The following is a 25130-nucleotide window of genomic DNA, read 5'->3' as shown; positions in this document are numbered from 1 at the left end:
CACCTAGATGCGCATGCAACATGTAAATATTTCCATGGGATATACTTGATGAGTTGTATTGTAACATTGTTATAATATTTCATGTACTTAATTAATATTGGAAAAAAGATTTAAATTTCAAATATTAAATCTGGGGTTAATGGGTTAAGTAGCACATGGTTTATGTAATACCACTTGGTGGTTTTGTGAGACTTTCTACTATATAAGAAGCCACAAGGGTATTTTTTGATGAGAAGATAGAAGAGAAAAAGGCAATAGTCAAGCAGGACAACGCTTGATAGGTTAACCAAGGGAGCATTTGTGAAGGTTAGAAGCATGGCATGGGATTTGTGGGTTCATGCTTGTTCACATGGATTGATTAGTTGTGTCTATGGCTTTGAAGGCTTCCATGGTTGTATTACAATTGTATTTTTGCTAAATAATACATGATGATGGATGCTTTTGGAGGTTGGGTCTCCCAGTGTATATCTTGTGTCACATTTTTGTGGGTGTGTTTCCTATTCTCTTGCATGTGGATTTTTAATTCCAACTTTATTTAAGATCTATTATGGGTTATGTGGAAATAGTTATATTTTTTATTACAAGTTTCCTTACATTTATTTCTCAGATGCTTTCTTTAATTCTTCTTCTTCTTTCTTTTTCCTTTCCTCTTCTCTTATTTTTCCTATTCCTTCCTTTCCACTTCCTTCTTTCTTTCTTCTAATCTTTTCTTTTCCACTTTCCTCTTTATTTCTTCTTCTACATCCTCTTCATCAGAACTAGTAAGGGTAGTAATATTTCCAACAATGTTTGTTCCATATATAGTAAATGGATTCTCTTTGACATCAATAGTTATTTTCTTATTGTCTAGTTGCATGGATTTAGTATCAATAACTATGCAAGGAACTGACATGGTTTGTTTCACTTTTTCAACTTATTCTTCACCATCACTAGGAGTACTAGCCTCTATATACAATGGACTTGGTGATTTTGGCTACACACTCTCCTTTGTGACATTAGACATAGAAGTCATAAATTTCACTATGGCTTCCTCTTTATCTTTCCTGACTTCTTCATTGTTTCCTCCCATAAGAAGAATAGCTCCTTTTGATTCCTTAGCAAGTCCAATTCTTCCTTTGTCTTCGCTTCACAAAATTTGTTAATCATGATTTCAGTATCTTCTTCTACCACTCTTTTCTTCCTATTAAGTAGCTTGTAGAGATTTTCCAGAATCTTATTTTGTCAAATCTCTTATTCTCAAAATCACATTCCTTATAATAGAATTCTCTAGTTTTCTTCTATCCATATTGCTATACAAAATATAATATTTATTCAATTGTGCAAAATTTTCATCATTAATAATCTGCATATTTAAGTTTTCTACATTTGGTTTCCAAGCCTTCTTTCTAGTTGGTGTCCTTCCTTCTTTAGCTGCTTTCTCCTTTATTTGGGTCCACTACTATTTTGATTGACCCTTTTCTTTGAAGGTGGTCTAGACTCTTGTTTAACCTTTACCAATCTTTTTGACTTTCTCTATTCCATAGGTGTATCAACCTCCAATTTCTTCTTTTGTTAATCACGTTGCACTCTAACAAGTTGCACTTGTGCAACTACTGCATAAGGTATGGTAGGTGTCTATGTAATAGGTTCTACAACTGTTACACCTTCAGATGGTGCTGCAATGGAAATAGTTATAGTTGTTAACATCTCATACTACCTGTTGGCTTTCATCTCCATAACTATTTCTTTGATTTCACAAAATTATTCTCTAGTTATACCATATTCCTTGAGAATGGAATCTATCTTCTTCTCCACATTTTTCTTAATCTCATTTTTATGAAGTTTAGAATGAACTTCCCTAATATTTTCCTCATATGTACCCCATATAGGGAATTTTGTCCTTCCTTAACTATAGTATGATCTACACATAACCTTCAATGATTTCTTCACTCATTTCGTATCCCATGGGTTCAATGAATTTTACCCTAGGTTCTACTACTTCTATAGAAGTAGTATTTAGTTTCAACCATGAAACATAACTCATTTATATAATTCTCCAACATAGAGGAAGTTATTATGTATCTCAGTTTCATCTCTGATTGAAATTTCTTCATTATTCTATCAATGTCACTATCGCTAACATTTTCTAGTCTTGGCTTGTAACACTGCATAACCATCTTCATTTAACATTCATTACTCTTCAAGTTCATCATACTAGGGAATTGTGCTTTGTTTCATAGAAGAAAAGATGTGTTAAAAAAGATTAAAATCAAAAGACTACATTCTTAGTCTTCTTAGGGTTCACAATGTTGTCTAATAGTTGTGTTCTAACTATCTCACATAGGTTTACCTTCTTTTTATCAACTGCCATAATATATGGTGTATATATGAATCTTGTTGGCATAGAGTTTACTCTAGAACTATGGTTCAACTTATATCCTAAAATTTTACTCAACACTTTGGCTCCTTTGTCCTAAATCATGTCAACCTTCATGTTCCTTCCATAAAACTTAGTATACAAGTTTGTCTCAATTGTCTTTCTTAAAAAAAATTCATTCACCAGATTGCATCCTTCATTACTTAGACATGTGACTTTGTGAATTAGGTCATTGTTAATTGTGACTAGTAAATAACCTAAACAAAACATCTCTTCATGAACTCTACTCAAAATAATTTTGGTCAACTCATTATTATCAAATTTTGTGTAGAACATAATCAAATTTATCTCATTCAGGTATGCATATTCAAACTTTAGGGTAAAATCACCATTACACATAACTCATAAATCCTTATGGATGTCCTCATCTCTAATGATCTCAAATTTATAGTGAATGTAACTTCTAATGTCCTCTATCTGAAGTACATTTGGTAGGATTTGAGAAAATGCTCCTAACAGATCATCTATGAGAGATAAAAATGGGTATTCATTGAACTTGTATCTAGGTCTATCAATACATCACATATTGACTAGCTTGCCATGTTGCTTATAGAATATACTAGAAATTCCAACAAAATCTTCATAAAATACCTTTAATGTCACATTTTAGGGCTTGTACAATTTTCAACTCAAATATCTTTCTTTGCACTTGAATTTTTTTTAAATTGATCACCAATTGATCCAAACTCTACACATGATCAAATGGTACTCATAATCTTTCTCGCAATCCTTAAATCATTTCAAATCTTACTTTGCATTAAATGTGCATCTACTTCCTCTTCAAAAAGCTAAAACTGATTACCAATGAACTTGTTTTCTTTTGTATGGCTTACTATGATCACACAAATTCTTGTGCACTTAACCATAGCTTTTACTCTATTTTCTCTATCTTCTACTAACTATGCAACTTCTAATTCACAATCTCTCATTAGTTATGATCAACTAACACCATGCCTCTACTAGAAATGCTTAATTCAAATAGGATGAGTCACAAACAATTTCTAACTTCAATTTCTCATTAAGGGAGTCAAAATATTGTACTTCCAAAACTATATAAGAACTTTCTAGATCCTTAGCTTTCACAAATACTTCTTTAAATTCCTCAACATGCTCTTTTACTACTTCTTTCTAACTATTATTATTGATATTATCATTGCTTATATCATTTTTTGTTGGAAATGATTGAAAATATCATGAGGAAAGTTGTTGGAATGATATATGGAAATGGTAAAGAATGTTCTCAATCATTGTTTTGTCATTGATGTCAAACTTGCTATTTGCAGGAATGACAATTGCTTTAGTGATCCAAATACTATCAATTAGTTGATTGACAAGGAGGAGGCAATCAATAAGATGTAACTAGTATACCAAGAGAAAGGTTGAAGTTATGATGTTGTAATGAAGTACAAGGATTAGCTAAGCCATTGATGAAAAAGTGTGTTGATGACATACTATAAGACACAGAGAATGGGCACACTGAAACATATCAAAAGATGTAAGGTTTTTAGCTAAGACATCTGTAAAGCCTAACTAAAATTTCATTAGAGAGTAGGAGCCAAGCAAGCTAATAGGAGCCGAGCAGATTCCTAGTTGAAGTCGAGCAAGATCAATATCAATTGTCAAGTAAACTTCAAGTGCCGAGTAAACTTCAAGTGTTGAGTGATATCAACTGCCAAGTAAACTTCAAGTGCCAAGAAAATATAGGTGCTAAGTAACACAGAGATGCCAAGCACCAATAAAACTAATAGTGTCGAGTAACACAGAGATGCCGAGCACCAGTAAAAACAATAATGCCGAGTTGCTGCATTATTTTGAAAATTGAAGATTCGCCAGATCTAAGCCAACAAGTTTGTTATCTAGAAGTTTGTAAATTAAATGGAAGATAAGAATGATGAGCTGGTGGCATAGAACACCATGTAAAATGTTTTAAGGATACAACTAATGAAGTTTCTAGATGAGAACAAGATATAAGGTAGATACATTGTATCCTACCTAATACATTTTGAAACCCTAAAATTAGAGAAGGAGAATTGAGCGACAAAGGAAAAAATCAAATTTCTATTTAAGGAGACATATGTTCATGGAAAAGATAGTAAGAGAGAGAGGCAATCAAGCATGAAAGCATAAAATGTTGAAGGAGGTGCTAAGGAGGAGAGAGAGCATAGTTACTCTGTTTCAATAAGAAGACCCCAGATATGGATGTATTGGCATGATGAGTAAGAATACTCAAGGAGACGAAGCTTGATAAGAAGACAAGCAATCAGAGCTAAAGTGATTGAAGCCAAGCATAAGGATGAAACTAAAATTGTGATCTGAAATCTTCAAACTATGTTGTAAGTTATATCAGATCAAAAGGCCATTATTGTTACTTTCTAGCAATTTTAACAGTTAGTTTAAATCCTATGGACTTAGGTTGGTTTGATAGCCATGAGATAAATCCTTTAACAGGGTGACATTCCAAGTGAATGTTCTAAAGTCCTTTAACCAGGCCCATTCCTAACAGTTTGGTGAAATCCTCTAACAAGGTCACATTTAATAGTGTGTTGTAAGCCTTTAACAGGGCATCACTTTATAAGAGTGAGAATCAAGTAGCATGTTACTAGTGGTTTTTCCTAAATTGGGTTTCCACATAAATCATTGTGTCATGTGTTGATCTTGAATGCTTTATTTCTGCATATTGATTTATTGTAACTTATTAATATGGTTGATTTAAGTTTGGATGGATGAAAAGTGTATGGATTTATTAAAAGTACATAAAAAGTATTATTAGTGCATTTGGACCTTGAATAACTGATTCACCCCCCCCCCCCCTCTCTCAATTATTCTAAAGAATTCTAACAATTGGTATCAAAGCTTTACTGCTAATTCAGTTTAAAGGAACTATAAGCAGAAAAGATCAAAATGCCTAAGAGAGAAGTTCCCAACCTCAAAAAAGACAACTTTGTTGCATGGAAAAGTTTGATGAAGCTACATCTTGGATCCATAGGAGATTATGCCAAAAATTCAATTGTCACTGAACATGTAGATCCAACTGGTACTCTCACTGCAAAAGACATGAAAAACAAGTAGGAACACAATCAGACAATGTTGGAGATTGCCTCTACACTCAACTATGCTGAATTTGATGATATCAAAGGATGTGACACTGCATTCAAAATGTGGAAAGCCATATCAGACATCTATGGAGGAGATCAGAATGTACAAAGAGCAAAAAGAGAAAGTCTCAGAGGAAAGTTTGATGATATGAAAATGGAGGAAAATGAGAATGCTACTCAGTATGGCACAAGAATAAAAGAAGTGGTAAGTGCAATAAGATTCTTAAGTGGTCAACTGGATGAAGATACTATTAATAGTAAGTTCTTAAGAACCTTGGTCCCTATCTATGCTATTAGAGTATCGGCAATACAAGAACTAAGATGTATACCAGGAAACAATCTAAGTTTTGAAGGTATAATAGGTAGACTCACTGGTTTTGAGTTATCTAATTTTGACAACTACAGACTAGAGAATGTTGAATCCGCCTTTAAGGCTAAGTTATCACTAAAAGGTGCTGAACAAGTGAAATCAAAGAAAGGAAGAAAAATGAAGTATGTATCCAGTGACAGTAGCACTGATGAGGAAGATGTGGAACAATTGGAAGCATTGCTTTCTAGAAGATTTCACAGAGGAAAAGGAAAATTCAAAGGTAAGATGCCTATCATTTGTTTCAATTGCAATGAAGTAGGTCATATTGCTGCAAGGTGTCCACAAAAAAGGGATTACAAGGAAGGCAACAACAACAAATTCAAAAGAGATGATGACAAGAGAGATTACAAAGAAAAAGGGAAGAAGTGTTATATTTTTGAAAAAAATTCTAATGACAATGATGATGAAGTTGTTTATGTAGCCATGAAGGATCAATCTGATGAAGAAGAGCCCATAGCATTGGTAACATGTATGAACAAGAATGACAGGTGGATCATAGACAGTGGATACTCACATCACATGAGAGGAGACAAAAGTAAGTTTGTTAACTTTACTCAGTATGATGGAAATAGTGTTAGATTTGGTAATGATGCTCCATGTCAAATCAAAGGAAAAGGTTCCATTAAGCTCATAGAATGAATTTCATGTGATAATGCATACTATGTTGAAGGATTAAACTATAATTTGCTGAGTGTCTCACAGTTAGGCAATATAGGATGCAAAGTAGAATTTGGAAACAAAACTGTAAAAATCTATGATACTGATGGTAAACTGATAGGAAAAGGAGATCAAACAAGGAGTAATATGTTTTACATTGATATGGATGATGTTTCTTGTTTTATTGAAAAATTTGATGATGAATGGTTGTGGCATAGAAGATTATGTCATGTCAACTTTGACAATTTGGTCAAGATCAGTAAAATGAAGAAAGTCAGAGGTTTACCAAAATTGAAGAAGCCTAATAATATTATGTGCAAACAATGTCAGCTAGGAAAGATGATAAAGTCAAGTTTCAAAAGCAAAAACTATACATCCAAAGAAGTACTTGAACTAGTTCATACTGACTTATGTGGTCCAATGGAAGTGCAAAGCTATAGAGGAGATAAATACATAATGTTGTTTGTTGATGACTATTCTAGGATGATGATTGTTATGTTCTTAAAAAAAAAATCTAATGCTTTTCAAATGTTTAAGTGGTATGTGGCTAGAGTTGAAAAGGAAATAGGAAAAAACTTGAAATGCTTAAGATCAAACAGAGATGGTGAATTCACATCAAATGAACTCAAGATATTTTGTAATGATAAAGGAATCAAAAGAAAAATGTCAGCTCCAAGAACTCCCCCACAAAATGGAATTGTTGAAAGAAGAAATAGATTTGTGATTGACTATGCCAAAACATTAATGATGAAAAAGATTGTTTCTCTAAAATACTGGAAAGAAACTGTAAGTGTAGCAGTTCATACACTGAACCGAGTACAAGTCAAGAAAGGTACAAATACTACACCTTTTGAATTATGGTATTGTCACTCACCCGATGTAAAACATTTCAAAGTATTTGGTTGCAAATGTTTTATCCTTAAAGATGCTAGAAATGGAAAATTTGATGCAAAAAGTGATGAAGGCATATTCCTTGGTTATTCCACTAGAAGTAAGGCATACAAGTGTTTGAATAGTAACACTAATAAAATTGTGGAAAGTGCAAATGTAAACTTTGATGAACATACAGAAGTCCAATCTAAAGAACAAAAAAGAATGGATGAATACAGAACCTTTGTGTATTCTTATGAAGGAGTGACTGATGAGGATGATGTCAATCAAATTGAAACTCAACAACAAGTTTTAGTTTCAGTCGACTCACAACCAGTGAATGTCGAGTTGCATTCAGAAGCTGAGTTGCAGAATGAAGAAAATGCACAATCTGATTTTGAAGTTGGTACAAATGAAAGAGATGTAGAACAACCTAAAAACTCAGTACATAGTGACCCTGAATCAGAAATATCAAACATGAAAACAAGGATAGAACCAAGATTATCCAAATATGTAAAAAGACATCACCCTGTTGAACAGATAATTGGTGACAAAGATGCAAGACCAATGACAAGGAACAGACTAAGACATGAATCATGTCTAATCAGAAAATCTGAACCTAAGATAGTATATGGTGCATTACAAGATGATGACTGGTACAAATCTATGGAAGAAGAGATTGATCAAATAAAGAAGAACAAAACCTAGAGTCTGGTTACCAGACCAGTAGACAAGAATGTGATTGGCACCAAGTGGGTATTCAGAAACAAGCTAGATGAGAATGGTGAGATTACCAAAAACAAAGCTAGACTAGTATGCAAGGGTTATGCTCAAGAAGAAGGAATAGACTATGGGGAAACATTTTCCCCTGTTGCTAGAATGGAAGGAGTAAGAACTTTACTTGCATATGCTGCATATAATTATTTTAAAGTTTATCAGATGGATGTAAAATTTTCTTTTTTAAATGGCATACTAGAAGAAGAAGTCTACATTGAACAACTAGAAGGATTTGTTGATGGAAACAACAGGGATATGGTTTCTAAGCTACATAAAGCACTCTATGGTTTGAATCAAGCACCTAGAGCATGGTATGAGAGACTTCACAAGTATCTAATACAAATAGGATTTGAAAAACTTGATGATAAAAACAACATGTACATCAAAGTAGAAGAAGGTAAAGACATTATTATATCTGAAATCTTTGTGGATGACATAGTTTTTGGTGGAAAGGAAGTGCTTTGCAAAGGCTTTGCTAACAAAATGAAACATGAATTTGAGATGTCTATGTTTGGAGAAATCAAATTCTTTGTTGGATTATAAGTACATCAACTCAAACATGGTATATTTGTGACACAATCAGAGTACATCAAAGAGATTCTTAAAACATTCAGATTAGAGGAGTCCAAACTGGTCACCACACCAATGGAAATAGGAAATAAGCTGTCCAAAAATGATGAATTAGCTAAAGTCAATCAAACAATGTACAGATCCATGATTGGAAAACTACAATATGTTGTACATAGTAGACTAGACATAGCTTTAGTAGTTGGAATAGTGGCTAGATTCTCTACTAATCCTAAAGAAAATCATCTCATAGCAGTAAAAAGGATAATGAGATATCTTTAAGGAACTGATAACTTTGGTCTATACTACAAAAAGAATGGAAAATTTGAGCTCAATGCATATACAGGTGCAGATTGGGGAGGAAACATTGATGATAGAAAAAGCACAAGTGGAGGTGCATTATTTCTAGGCAAAAGGCTAGTTACTTGGACTAGCAAGAAATAAACATGCACGTCTTAGTCCACTGCCGAGTCAGAATATGTGGCAGCAACAGTCAATTACACAAACATTGTGTGGCTCACACATCTATTGGAAGGAATGAAAGAAGAGGTAACAAAACCTGTGATATTGTATTGTGATAACACAAGTGTTGTAAACATATCCAAAAATCAAGTAATGCATGCAAAAACCAAGCACATCGAAATCAAGTATCATTATGTTAGAGAACTGGTAGAAGACAAACAAGTGAATTTGGAATACATTTACACAAAGGAACAAACTATAGATATCTTCACCAAACCATTGCCAAAGGATGCTTATGAATATCTTAGAGGCAAGTTGGGGGTAATACCCCTAACTCAAGCAGTTTAAAGCAACAAGGAAGATGCCCTGCATCACTAGCAATGAATCATTGAAATATCAGAAGAATGATGCAGAGGATCACAGCAAGAGCAGAAACTCCAAATCAGTCACAAGCATGGTGATAGAGGGAGAAAACAACAAGAAGCCAAAGCTCATATTTTGCATAATAAAGATGCTACATCTTTGGAATTTATGTCAAAGAGGGAGAAATGTGAAACCTGATCAATACAAAGCAAGAAGGAAATATTTATGAAAGAGGGAGATATATGAGATCAGCTAGTAAAGATGAAGCTAGCAGATTTAGTAGCAGATAACATATAAAATCTTGGTGGTAACTAAGTTGATCAATTGATCAGTTTGGTTTTCCATCAATACCAAAGAGGGAGATTGTTGGAAATGATTGAAAAGATCATGAGGAAAGTTGTTGGAATGATATATGGAAATGGTAAAGAATGTTCTCAATCATTGTTTTTTCATTGATGTCAAACTTGCTATTTGTAGGAATGACAATTGCTTTAGTGATCCAAATACTATCAATTAGTTGATTGACAAGGAGGAGGAAATCAATAAGATGTAACTAGTACACCAAGAGAAAGGTTGAAGTTATGATGTTTTAATGAAGTACAAGAATCAACTAGGCCATTGATGAAAAAGTGTGTTGATGACATACTATAAGACACAGAGAATGGGCACACTGAAACATATCAAAAGATGTAAGGTTTTTAACTAAGACATCTGTAAAGCCTAACTAAAAGTTCATTACAGAGTGGGAGCCGAGCAAGCTAGTAGGAGCTGAGAAGATTCCTAGTTGAAGCCAAGCAAGATCAATATCAAGTGTCGAGTAAACTTCAAGTGTCGAGTGATATCAAGTGCCAAGTAAACTTCAAGTGCCAAGTGATATCAAGTGCCGAGTAAACTTCAAGTGTCGAGTGATATCAAGTGCCAAGTAAACTTCAACTGCCGAGAAGATATAGGTGCCGAGTAACACAAAGATGCTAAGCACTAGTAATACCAATAGTGTCGAGTAACATGAGATGCCGAGCACCAGTAAAAACACTAATGCTAAGTTACTGCATTATTTTGAAAATCGAAGATTGGCCAGATCTAAGCCAACAAGGTTGTTATCTAGAAGTTTGTAAATTAAATGGAAGATAAGAATGATGAGCTGGTGGGATAGAACACCATGTAAAATGTTTTAAGGATACAACTGATGAAGTTTCTAGATGAGAACAAGATATGAGGTAGATACATTGTATCCTACCTAATACATTTTGAAACCCTAAAATTGGAGAAGGAGAATTGAGCGACAAAGGCAAAAATCAGATTTCTATTTAAGGAGACATAAGTTCATGGAAAAGATAGTAAGAGAGAGAGGTGGTCAAGAATTAAAGCATAAAATGCTGAAAGAGGTTCTAAGGAGGAGAGAGAGCATAGTTACTCTGTTTCAATAAGAAGACCCCAGATATGGATGCATTGGCATGATGAGTAAGAAGACTCAAGGAGATGAAGCTTGATAAGAAGACAAGCAATCAGATCTGAAGTGATTGAAGCCAAGCATAAGGATGGAACTAAAAGTGTGATCTAAAATCTTCAAATTATGTTGTAAGTTATATCAAATCAAAAGGCCATTATTGTTACTTTCTAGCAATTGTAATAGTTAGTTGAAATCCTATGGACTTAGGTTGGTTTGGTAGCCATGAGATAAATCCTTTAACAGGGTGATATTCCAAGTGAATGTTCTAAAGTCCTTTAACCAGGCCCATTCCTAATAGTTTGGTGAAATCCTCTAACAAGGTCACATTTAACAGTGTGTTGTAAGCCTTTAACAAGGCATCACTTTAGAAGAGTGAGAATCAAGTAGCATGTTACTGGTGGTTTTTCCCAAATTGGGTTTCCACGTAAATCATTGTGTTATGTGTTGATCTTGAATGCTTTATTTCTGCATATTGATTTACTGTAACTTATTAATATGGTTGATTTAAGTTTGGATGGATGAAAAGTGCATGGATTTATTGAAAGTGTAGAAAAAGTATAATTAGGGCATTTGGACCTTGAATAACTAATTCACTCCCCCCCCCCCCCCTCTCAGTTATTCTAAAGAATTCTAACAATTTTTATTATTTTTCTTCTATGATTAGGATTCCTATTGAAGTTCCTTCGATCAATTCTAAAAAATCTTGATGTGTGTCCAATGTTATTACATAACTGACATACTAGTACATTTCTTCTCTAATTAGTTCTATTCTAATTTTTAGCTGCTCTTCAACTCCTTGCAATATATCTAGGATTGTCACACTTGTAACATATAGCATGTTTCCTTTTGTTATTATAACTTTCTCCATAATTAGATCTATTTTGTGATCTTCCTCTTCTATTAACTATAGGGTTAGTATTCCTAAAAATTTTACTATTACCATTATTACTATCAAAATTAGGTTTCTTATAGTCTACTACTTTATTTCCATAACCATGACAATTATAACAATAAAAATTAGCTATAGGTTTGAAAGAATTACCTATGCAATCTGTTTTCATATTATGACCAACTTCATTGCACATGAAGCATCTACCTCTGAATTCATGATTGGCTTCCTTGGATGGTTCATCTTGCTTAGGTTTATCAACTTGCTCTATTTTCTTTAGTTCGTCATGTTTTGCAAACAAATCAACTAGTTTAATATCTTTATATACTTTAGTATTTGTGCTTGATTCAATCTTACTTAGATTGGATTCTTTAGGGGACTTAACAACTAGATCTAGCTCTTTCCTAATTTTAAATTTCGTTGTTGACTTTTCTCCAATAAGATATCTAGGACATGTCTTGTTATATGAAGTTCTCTGATGAAATATTTGTTCATAAATTTTCTCACTATCACAATAAAGTTTTTCTAATTATTGCTTAGATTGTGTCAATTCTCCTTTCATAATGGTATTATACTTTTCTAATTTTGCATGCTCAATCTTGATAGAATATAATTCAAATTTTACTTAACTCAACTGGGATGAAATTTTTGCATTCTCAGATTTCAGATCAGCTTCATTCTTATTGTCATCATTTTACAACTTAACTGAAGTTCAACAATTTTCAACTCATGTTTTAAAATCCCATTTTATTTCTTGAGAACTCCTACTTCATCATTGTTACTAGTCTACATATTTGATTCCTTACTAGTGGTTTGATTTTTCACAATGTAGAGAAATTTTCAAAATATGTGTGAAAAAATCATCCATTCCTTGTGTCCTATAGATTAGGGTTTTTGTTCTTACCATCTTTCGAATCTTGTGTTACCCTAACCATGCCCTGATTTCTATGTCATTTGAAATTTATTAAATTCTCAATATTTTTCATCAACATAGTCCTCAAAATGTCCAAAATATGTTGAAACCCTATGTTTATGTTAAATTTTGAAAGGGTTTTCAAAAATCTTAAGTTCTTTTCTCTTACAGTTCTACAGTGTTCTTTCTTCCTATAGGGGTGTCGTGCTTTCTTTCCTCTATCTCTATGCTTAGTTTTTTTGAATGGAGTAAGGGTGTAGTGGAGAGTTTGGTTTATGGGTATATGATTGTGTATCTCGTAACAATGAAAAGGTGGAATTTTGAACTTAATGGTTATACGATTGATCCTTGAGTGAAGGCGCAGAAGAAGTTTTCATACCTTGTAAGATTTGTCTTATGGTCCCATAGTGATGAGTTAGCCCATATCAATGAAAGATTTTCATTAAGGTATCTCTTGCTATATTTTTTCCTTTTTTGCATATGAGCATAATAAGGTTTAAAGTGGTTATGTTCATTAATTTACGAGGGTATGAATAAAAAATTAAGTAGATGGGTAGAAGGATGGATCAGTTTGATTTATGCTCTTACATTTTGCTAAATGACATAAGGGTGTAAAGGCTTGTGATGGTGTAAAAGATGTCTCAAGGGAATATTAAATGGGTTTTATGGTTCTATGCACAAAGGAAGCTCATAAGAGTGAAACAGTGCTTTATTGCTTCTACATGCTTCCACTATTTTGGCTCTCAGACAACCATAAAGTGGTGTATAAGGAGGAATGTGTCATGTGGAACATGATAGATTTCCAATTGGGTCCTAAAAAGAGTGAATAAAATTGTGACACATCAAATATATCAAATGGGTTGGGCCCATGTGGAAGATAAGTAATCCATTTTGCATGTGCTTAAATCAATGGTGATGTTCTTTTCGAAATGTAATCCAAGCCATTGATTTTCTGAGAGAAATTTTTTCGCTTACGTTCTTACATTTTCTATTATAGCATGAAGATGTAGGATTTTTTCATGTCTCTCTCTATGGATATGAGAGGGGCTTGGTGTATGAGCATAAGGAACTCTTAAAAGAGCAAGATCATGTGTTTCAACATAAGGGCATAAAAGATAAACTAAAAGGTGAAATAAATGTTTTATGCTGATATGAAATGTTTTGAATCATAAATATGTAAGGATATGTTGAGAGGGTTTGAGTTCTTATGATAAAATGGCCTTGTAGGGGTATAGAATAGATTGCAAATCCATGCTTGGAAAGGGTTAACACTTCTATGCTTGAAGTTTTAAGAAGCATCATTCAATAAGCATAAGGGTATGATAGTTGCATCTCTAAAGTTATGAGGGTTGAAGGGTTTAGACTCAGCATATAAGCAGAAGACCAAATTTTGAAAAAAGAGGTCGGTTGAGGTGTCATGGTAGTTAAGAAAAAGGACTAATTCATTGTAGCCAAGTAAAATAAAAAGTAGAAAAGTACTTCAGGATCATATTACATGGTTGAAATTCTTTGCTGACACCCTACAAGGACGGTATTAAAGCTCATGCATGTAGAATTTATTAAAGTTGGTAGATCACATGAATAAAGCATAAAGATTTGATTGAACAGTCAGAGTATTTGCCATTTTTGAGAGCTTGTTTTTTCCATTCTAAAAATTCATTAGGTATCCATAGCTTTTGTGATTTTCTATGCTAGTGTTGTAAGAATTTGAGGTATAAATTTTTAGAAAATAATGGCTGGCATGGATGCTAAAGAGATCCCTGTTGATGAAGTAGAAGTGGAAGAGGAAGGAGAAGATGTTGTTGAAGTAACAGTAGAAGCAAAAAATGAAAAAGGGGACATCCAAGGCCAAAAAGAAAACCAGGGTTAGAAAACCAAATAAACATGCAAAGGAATGGTTGAAGATACTCCCAAGATCATCCAACACAGTTTCAGCTAACAAACATTTTTTTAAAGACCCCTACTTCTTATGCAGAGATGCAATCTATCCCAAGATCGATGGGTTTAATCTGTTCATGTACTTCTATCAGAATAGAACTAAAAATGTGCCAGTATGTAACCCGTGGAATAGGAACAAGGCAAAATTAATATTCCCCAAAGTATTTTTTGATGTGGATTTGGTGAAGGCTATGATAAATTCATATAATCTAGTTGCTTGATCATTTCATAGATACAATGGGAGCATCTTATGTACACTTGATAGGACTTCTTTTATAGAGGCTTTTGGTTTGGAGGGGTAGATGGATGTGCCCATAGATATTTTGGATTTGTAGGGAAATTTTGGAAGGAATAAAACTCATTATCTAAATAATGTAATGCTACCTTATACTCCCTACAATATTAAAACGGTAGGGAAAATACCAAGGAAAGTAGAATATCACTTGCCACTGAGTAGATTCAAGAACTATTTTAAGAATACTATGTACAAATTACACAAAGTTTTGGGAAGTGATGGGGCAGAAGATTGTGTATATGGCTTATTATTTTTAATAGCATGTGATATAAAAGACCCTTTCCACAACAAGGAATATGACTATGTAGGGTTCATCATTGAAAGCATGTACCATCATATTGTGAATGCTAAAAAAGGAGAGATGAAGGACTTCAAATTTCATCACTACTCATTACTCATGCATCTATTCCTGTACAAGAACATTGGCTATATCAAATAGGATTTCATTGATCAAATATCTAATGAATTTGGTGAGTTTTCTATGCAATTGTGGACACATATTTGGGATATAAATTTTCATTATTCAAATGCAATTATATTTTTCAATTTGATTAGTGTTATGATTATGAGAATGCTAGACCATACCTTTTTTAGGCCCCCCTCCATTTTAAGAACATTACTCAAACATTCCTTTTTGGATGATAAAGTAAAACTAGATCATAATAGGGGTGATATATTTTTGTTCAAGGAATGTACCCTAATGAGGGTTTATGCATGCTCACAGCCACCTCATATATTACCCAAATACTTGCCTCCTAGGCTAACCATTATTGAATTCTTTTGGAAATTTTTATTGATGAACAAAGAAAAGATTCCTCCTTCCCTACATAAACCTACATTTGTGTGTAGATGTTTTAAAGTAGGACATTTTATAATTGGAAAGAATTCTAATGAGGAGCTCAGTGACTATTTAAGTCAATATAAATTTTCCACTGGACCCTACATAATTTATGATGTAGACAATTATGTAACCAATGAAGTCAAAGCTATAGGGGGTTATATTTTGCCTTCCAGCAAACCCATCCTTGTAGAAGATTTAATTGCAAATATAGTAGCAATAGGGAAGTCTAAGGAGTTATTGAGAAAGTATTGTAAAATAAAAAAGGTGGAGGATTCCTTGAAGACGACTAATCTAGACTTCAAGGGTTTTGACATAGAGATCCAATATCTGGGGAATTTGAGGAAAATGGTGGAAAATTTTGATCATATTATGGCTCATATGCCAAATGAACCTGAGGGAGAGAAGGCAACAGTAAATAGGGAATTGACCAAGCTTGATTTCCAATTACAAATTGATGTTGAGGAAGAGGAGAATCCTTCATCTTCTACATGAGTATCCAAAGGAAAAAAAAAGACAAAAAACTATGTACATCCCAGAGAGGGTGGTGAATAGATCCCTGCAAGTTATACCAGGTAATGATCAATATTTTTTTGACATTAGGTAGAATTATTTTCATGAGAGGGCAATAGAGGAAGGTAGAGCCTCTACTACTTTAAAAATTGTAGCTTCTAGGTTGGATGATAGACTCATTCAATCTAAGAAATTTATGGAAGATGATGATTTCATTAAATCATCAAAATTTAAAATTTTTTATACAAAGTTAAGAAAAATGAGCTTAAATTGAACATTATGCCAGGAGAAGATCTTGAGAAAAATAAAGAGTTAGTAGATAAACTACTGGCATATGATCCAGCCAGTGAGATAATGACCCCTGCAGAAGCTAGGGAGTTAGTGCATAGAACTGGCATGATTTTAGTGCCAGGATGGGATAATGAAAGGGCCTTTGTACTTGACCAGATCAGAAGGAAAGACAAGGAAATTAGCTATGAGGCCACCAACAATGAGGATTTGAAGAGAGGAACAAGTTTTAATATAGATACTAAGACCCTAGTTGTCTGGAGTATTTCCCCTAATACCAATAAGCCTAGAATAATGAATGTAGAAGAGACTACTCAAGATAACATGATTACCTGGACATTGGACACTAACATAGGCAAGGAGGTCTCCAGTATGATTAAACACTTTGCATTCATGAATGAGGAAAAGATGGAACAAATTGAGGATAGGCTTGTTTTTGCCTACAATGAGTGCTTGGATACCAAGAAGTTGTATGATGAAGAGCTTAAAACAAGCTATGTGTAGAAATAGAGGATAGAAGAGTTGGAGGGTAAGGTTTAGATCCTAGGAGAGAAAATTACATCCCTAAAGGAAATTAGATCCCACAAGGAAGTGTGGAAGGAATTAGGCACACTGTTGAGGTGGAAGTCCAAACAAAGGATATACTCATATGGGTAACAATCAAGCACTAGTAATAAATGTGGAGGGTGAGATTCCTCAATCTGATGGTGCACTAAGAAGGGGTGTAATGCTAAATATTTGAATCACAAGATAGGTATCTTGAAGATAATCTCTCAAGTTGCATATAATGCATTCACCAATTTGCAAGTTGCTGAGCAGATGTGCAAAGAAGCAGTAATGTGGTTGGACCCAATCTTCCAATAATGGGAGCCATACATGCAATTTTTTGATAGATTGATACTTATATTGGACAAAAAGAAAGACCTTCTTAATAATGTCATAATAGTTAAAGAGGGTATGGATAGAGTAAAGGATTTGTTACAATTCTTTATAGGAAAATTGATAATCAATGGTTCTTATTCCTTAATCCTTTCTATTCTTAATTTTGATAATCAAATAAAATATTGGAATGAATGGTCTAGTTCTTTTGACCATATTGTAAATTTTCCATAGGTGGCATCAATTTTTCAAGGTGACACTGATGAGTTTTCTTTCAATGAACTTATTGATACTCTATTTAAAGTTGAAATTGAAATGAATAGGTTCATAACAAAGGGGAAGGCAGTCATAGTTGCCATGTGTCAAAAGTTTGTTGGTGAGTTAGCAAAAATCAAAGCATGTGAGTGGCCAACAAAAAGAGAAGTCATTGTGTGGGAGGCAATTGTAGAAATAAAAGCTTTACCAATAGGGGGCAGTTGAAGAAGAGGACAAATTGAAGATTTGATGCTTCCAAATGTCATGTTGTAATTGTTTCTATTGTTTCTTTGTGTGTAGAGAGTGCAAAGATATTTTAAAAGTTTTGTTGCATCTTTGTACTCCCTTTTTTTAGGACACTTGTTAGTCACAATTTTTACTTTTCTTGTTGCAACTCATGCTTATATAAATGAGTTTTCAAGGCATTGTCACAGGTTCGAAAGTTGTATAATTTTGTCTTTCTTCAAGAAAAAGTATAGTCAGTCCATCTGGTGTAGTTGTTTTGAATTTATTTCCAAGTTGTGTACTCTCTAATGTTTATATAGAAATGAAAAAATTAGTAAAATATTCTTGGATGTTTCATTAAGTTTCTATTGGTCATTGTATCAATCTTTTAAAGGGATTAAAAAGAGGGGTACTTACACTATACGTGTGTCACCAATTTTTGTCTCCATTTCATGAGTTTGTTTACTTTGAGATCAGTTAAATAAGGTTTAATTGATTGAATGCAATCTGGATATGTTGTATACTAGTTCTATTGTTGCTTACAATTTAATTAATTAAGGAAGTGCTTCAATAAATTAGTATATTTTATGAGTTTATAAGAGGATATTTCATAAGAATGGGAATGGGTGATTACACTTGATAAATTCATCTACAAGTTATTTGAGTTAGATCTCATGTCAATAGTCGACTCTATGAAAATGGATAAGTTACTAGTCATATAAGTCAAAAATAAATGAGAATAAATTCTACTACTACATATCCAATCTACATTCAAATCTAAATCAATCAATATATTTTATCAAGTGTATAAGGGTGGTCATCATCTATGTGTGGAATTTCATGAAGCATTGTTAGCTGCTATAGTTCATGTTTGTTTTGCATATATTAGAGAAAATTGACCATATCTGATACTCCTAGGGATTAAGGGTAAGAGTCAAGAAATTAATTAAATCCCTAAGGAACTCCCACCTTGGTTTTGTAGAGCTAGAAGTGTAAGAAGCATTGTGCTTCATGCTATTGGCCCAGAGATATAATGTATTATGCTAAACATGAGTATTAGCTACCTCTAGGTATAATACATTTTGTTTTCTATTGGTACTAATAATCACTCTAAATCAAGAGCCAACACTTACCATATTTTAGATCATCAATCTTGTCTTTCAATTTACCAATGTAGACTTTTGCATCCTCGTACCTATTTTTTAGGTTGTCTCTTTCTTCTGTAAGAAGGTAAAAAAAATTCAAGAGCTTATTCAAGGTTTCTCTTCAACTTTTGCATATCTATAAGGATCTTACTCAAATTATTAAGCCTCTTCTGAGTAACTAATTTTTGATACCAATTATTAGAAATAGATAATATTGAGAGGGGCAAGTGAACCATTATTCTACAAAAAATTTTCCCACAACTAAATATTGTTAATTAATTTATGACTTGCATATGAAAGTAAACCAACAATGTGTTGGAAATACAATAGGAAAGGTAAACTTCTAGGGGTGGGGGGGCAGGTGTGAATCCATAGTTTAAACTTAGTTCCTTAAAACATTCACTAAATAAATTGAAATACCATGTAAATCATGTACATCTAAAACATGAAAGAAATTAAACATTCACACATCTATGACACAAGATATGATTACCCCAAAACCCTTCAATGAGAAGGAAAAACTGGGGTGGGGATGACACCCACAAATATATACTACTGCAATAATAAAATATATCCAATTAAGGTTACAATGTTTTGATCATGAGACATGATCTACCCTATAAAATTTCTACCCTATTAAAGGCTTACAAATGCTATTAGTTCTCACACTACTAAATGATTTCAACACCCTATTAGAAGTGTGCCTGGTTAAAGGATGTCAACTCACAATTAACTAAGTATCCTATTAAAGGATTTTAAAAAAACATGTTAGGACTACTCTATTAAGAGATTTAATTGATTTGTCTTCTAGAATGATTTAGCAATGATCCTATAGTTAGCACTTGATTACCTGATAATAGATCACCTTTGTACAGATGTATTCTTGATCCTTCTTGATAGGATGTCTCATTTTTGTATGCTTTTCTCTTCCTCTTTTCTCCTCTAACTTATTCTACAATGCAATCTTAGATCATAACTCCTTAGCCACCATGAATGTTTTGTTTTTACATGCAATCTTCTCTCTTTGCAACATCCACTCTCTTCTTTGTATCATAGATAGTTTAGGGTTTTTCCTCCTTAAGAAGACTTTGATGAATTAGGGTTAGGTATAAATCAATGGTTGTAATTCATCCATTTTCCACTTAAAGCTTCCCTATTTCTGATTGGCTACATGAAATGCATTGGGAATTCAAATTGAGATTTTTCCTTATCTCCAAATATTATAATTCAATCTTAAAGGTAGCACAAAAATAGTTTACATAGTTGTTTTTTCCATTACAAAAAACTATAATAAAATGGTCTTACTTTGCATTTGATGCTCGAAATATAATATTCTTTATATTCTGACTTGGCATCTATTTCACTCGGCATGCACTGCTTACTCTACTCCTATGTCTCTCAGCATACACTCTCTACTTGGCACTTTGAGTGACTCAACACATGAGTGGCTCAACACTCATTGTAGGCTTAGCATGCTCTAATATATATAGGTTATGCTTAGCATGTACTATTTTTTTTGGCATAAACTAAGTAAATAACTTAAGTTTGTTGACACTCACTTGTTAAAACCAATATCAGATCAACGGGATCCCCCTTTGACATAAATGTCAAAAACATTTGAGTATGCATTAATATCCTTAATTTCATGAGCATAACATATCTCTTATTTGGCTAATATACAAAACTTCAAAATTTTCAAAATGTTGTAACAACTTATATACCTCAAAATCCAATAACTTCCCTTAAGTTGATAGGTCTATTAAGGTATCCAAAATTTTGTACTCCTAGTGAGTAAATGTGTCTCCTCTTTCATTTGATACTTCTTGTATTTTGATGCTTGTGATGCTTGTTCCCTCTTTTTTCTTTATTGCTTGCTTCCCCTTAGCTTATTATGTCTTTTCTCTAGCCCTTTTCTTACTCTCCCTCATTCTTCTCTTATGTCCTCTAATTTATGTTCCTTTATTTTTCACTCTTCCCCTTTATTCTATCTCTCCCCCTTTTTAAAACTTATGTCAATAGGCTCTACACTTATTGTGTGTTTGTCCAAGAAATATTTATGGACATCTAAGATAATTTTGAGAGTTGCATCCCAATTTTCATAGGCGACATCCAAAGGCTTGCTTTGGATAGCTAGCTCAATAGCAAGGTGGACTAGACCATCTAGTATAAAAAGATTTGGGTCTTTCTTCATTAGGGTTTCAACATAGCCTAGTTCCTTGTGCAAAATTTCCATATGGGGAGTCAATATTTTCAAGATGTTAATCAGTTTGGCCCTTATGTTGGCCTCATCCTTTGAAAATGTAGCTAACTAACTCTTGGTTTGTAGCAATTTTGTAAAGTGCTTCTCACTCTGAGCTAGTTTCATTGGTAGTTTTTGCCTGATGAACTTATCTAACTTTCTGAGCTCAAAATGTGACTTCTTTTTTCATGTGTGAAGAGTGTTGTATTGCACAATTTTGTATACAATGCGAAGATATTCTCAAGTTACTTCTTCACACTTTCTACTTTAGTTTCCAATGAAACTTTTGTTAGTGCTATATCATTTGATATCTTTCATTTACTTTATTCTAAAATTTCTTTTCTGACCATTCTAATAATTTTACATTTGTTTCTAGGTTAGCATCACTCATGTTTTATACTATATTTGTTAGGTGTTCAATTTGTGGCTTGGTCTCATTTGGAGTTTGTAGACTGAATGCATCTAAAAAGATGTCTTTGATATCATGTAATGTCTAATTTTTCCTGTGCTCCCTTCTAAGCATTTCTTGATGCTTCTTTCTTACTAGGGCTTGTTGGAGAATGCCCATTTTCTCAATTATCATTGTGTCATAATTAGACTTGTGTAACACAATATCTTCATCAAGGCTCGCATCTCCATATTGTATGACCTCTTATGCCTTTGATGTACTTAGGCTCAGCACTAAGATCTACAATGTTGTTGCATCTATGCTCAACTTTTGAAGAGTTTGAGTGGAAGGAGTATCAGATGTTGGTAAGGTTACCAAGGCTTGAATAACAACTTTCTCCTTCACCTTAGGTGTCATTTCTACCTCTCCAGTCTTGTCCTATTCTATTACAATGCCCTATGATGCACCTTGTGCTTGTGTTATAGGTGTAGATAAGTCTATCTGACCTATTTGACTTTGTTCTTCTGTAGTGGCTAGAGTTTTGACTATATCTGATTCAGTTTTACCAAACATTTTAGATGTAGTTTCTAGTATATTGTCCAAAGGCTATACATGAGTGACTTGAGTGGGCATGGTAGGTGGTTCTTGTGTATTGACCTCCTCCCTTGTTGTATCAGTCACTATTTTATGCAATTCATCCACACTCACCAATATAGGATTATCATAAAGTTTTTCCTGCAGTGTGGACTAATCAAGTATCTTCTTGAGATCTTCCTCTATAAGGGGATTGATGTTCTGATCTGTGACATTAGAAAAAATCCTTAACAATTACTATTTCAGCATTCTCATTTGTTATATGTTGGGCGATGACACCAGGAAACTTTGTATATTGTACATTCTGCTCCTCTTGCTTCTTTGGCTCAGTTATTTCCTTGTTATCTATGTTCATTTATGTTCCTCCCTCAATAGTGTCATCATTTTTATCATCCTTTTGTTGGAACTCAAAATTGAAGCCCTAATTTTGAGTATCATTGAAAAATTAAGTCCTATAAATGCTTTTTAGTACATTTGTACCCGACCATCCATTTGAGGCCTAAGAGGTGTTTAATGTTTCTAACACCTTGTATTTAGTGCATCTATGTGTTCCATAATGATAAATTGCCATTCTGAGCCATTTCATGAAGTCCCATTTTGAGCAATTATCAAATCTGCATTTTTGCCTTAGTGTCAAACATCGATAAGAGGCTATGTTTGCAATTGAATATCATGCACCCAATAATGTTTCATGACTCACCACTTTGGGAATATTTAGTGACCATCCTAGAGAAACTATATTTTATATTATTAGTCATTTTGAATCTTTTTGCCTAGGTTTTGAATCCCTCAAAGTTGGTCATTTATTGATGTCATGCTAATATGAATTATTCTAAATTCTATGAAGCCCTATTTGACTTATTATAACTTTGACCTAATTTACCAAAATAAGAAAATTCCTTTTGTATCGTATTGTAATGGTCGGACACTTGCTATGTTTCAATTTTGAGCTTATGAAAATATTGTTTGATATGTTTTCAAATGCAATAACAAATACAATTTGTAGCTTTTTACTAGTGTCATAAAGTGCAGATTGGTCGGTACCCCTATTCAGGATGTTATAAATTGAGATCCATGATAGGTGAGATTGAATGGATTGTACCCATACATTATACTCCAAAAATAGTTCAAGTGTGTGAGTTTGTAAACCTTGATGAATCCATCTACACACTTTCCCAAGGCCTTTCCATTTGCAAAAAAACACCTTTTTTGTTATTGTCCCATGTTCTACATTTCTGAGTAGCCACTTTGCGTGCTTGCCAAATGCGTCCTGTGATTAATCATGAGACCAAATTATAGAATTATATTCCCCTCATGAAAAGAGAAAATTTCCCAATTTTCATCCTTTCAAGTGATCATTTGCCCAATTTTCAAAGCTAAAATCGAACCCAATTTATTATTTCTAACATGTTTGATTTGCAAGATAATTTGAGGTAGGCATGCTCAGATGTCGATATCTTTTGAATTTGATGTCATCATGAGCTACAATTTGGTGAACTGGTTAAGTATGTTAGAAAGAATAGAAGTCCAAAGTTTCAAGGCTTAGTCAGATGTTTGAATTAGTTTTAAAGCTAGGCAACAAGCCTCCTAACATAGAATTCACAATGATGCAAAAACAATTTAAAATAAATATTTAGTGGTGATTTTGGGGCTCTAATTTGATTTTAGTCAATCTAGGATGATTGATGGATTGGTTTTCAATATTAGTGGTTCAAAAATGAAATTGTTTTAGCTAGACCCACTTTGGGGTCTGAGTGATCCCATCAAAACTGATAAAATGTGTGCTAGTCAAAGATTTTGAAGGGGATATGTGACAAGTAATTTGATCTGGTTAAATTTTCCAATATTGTTCATCATTATTGTATTACTTCAATACTTCTCCCTTGAGCTGGAAATTCATAGGAGGAATTCAGTGACTTCTAAACCATCATATCTTTCTCATCTCAAATAGATGTAGTTTTCTCCTCATGATCCACTTCTCCTTCCTACATGGGCCTCTATGAGATGGAGAAGGAAGGTTGATTCCTTATTTGTTCAAGCAATAGTGGATGATTTTACCCAGAAGATTGTGCAAGAATTTGTTATAGATCTATAGTACTCATCAATTACTCCTGACTGTGAATTTCCAAAGCAAATTAAATTTCATATAAAAGATGTATTTGGGGAGATATCCCAGAGGATTAAACATATCAATCTGATTGATTTACTGACCAAGGATATGGTGGATTTGGTTGGGAGTCATATAGAACTCTTTAGGAAAAATCAAGCTTCCATTGGAAGAGATGTCATGCGTACTCTCTCATTTGATGAAAGGGATGAAAGATTGAAATAATTTTTAGCTACTACAAAGGAATTGCACCCTTCTTTGACCTCTCCAGAAAATGAGTATAGGGTTCTTAGGTAGTTAATGGTGGGAGTAGTGGTTGTTGTGTTAAGACCTTAGGAATCTGTGTATTCTTGTTCAATGCCTTACCTAAGAACTTCTAGCCTGTGTTGTTATGTAGCCAGTTATGAAATTTGCAAGCCCAAGGTTCATAAATGAGGTCATTGAATTTATTGTGTTTTCAAAAAAAGAATTAGAGAGCAAGAATCCATATAGAAAGGAATCTAGTATGCCATGTTAATGGTTATGTAAAGGAGAAGGTAGCACAATTGCACCCATGTTTTAAAAAAGAGGCTTCCAACACCAAGTGAAGGTAGCTGC

At 33.5% G+C, this 25130-nt stretch overlaps 1 pseudogene; it reads left to right on the top strand.

Annotated features, from left to right (window-relative positions):
- Positions 1 to 14561: 14561 nt before the first annotated feature.
- LOC149560184 (uncharacterized) lies at positions 14562 to 25050 on the top strand (annotated as a pseudogene).
- Positions 25051 to 25130: the final 80 nt, after the last annotated feature.

Source organism: Cupressus sempervirens, chromosome 4 (genome assembly GCF_028749045.1).
Source record: "Cupressus sempervirens isolate cs-2001-9-10 chromosome 4, ASM2874904v1, whole genome shotgun sequence".
Lineage (NCBI taxonomy): Eukaryota > Viridiplantae > Streptophyta > Pinopsida > Cupressales > Cupressaceae > Cupressus > Cupressus sempervirens.
Note: the sequence above shows the minus strand (reverse complement) of the source record. Positions and strands in the feature narration are given on the sequence as shown.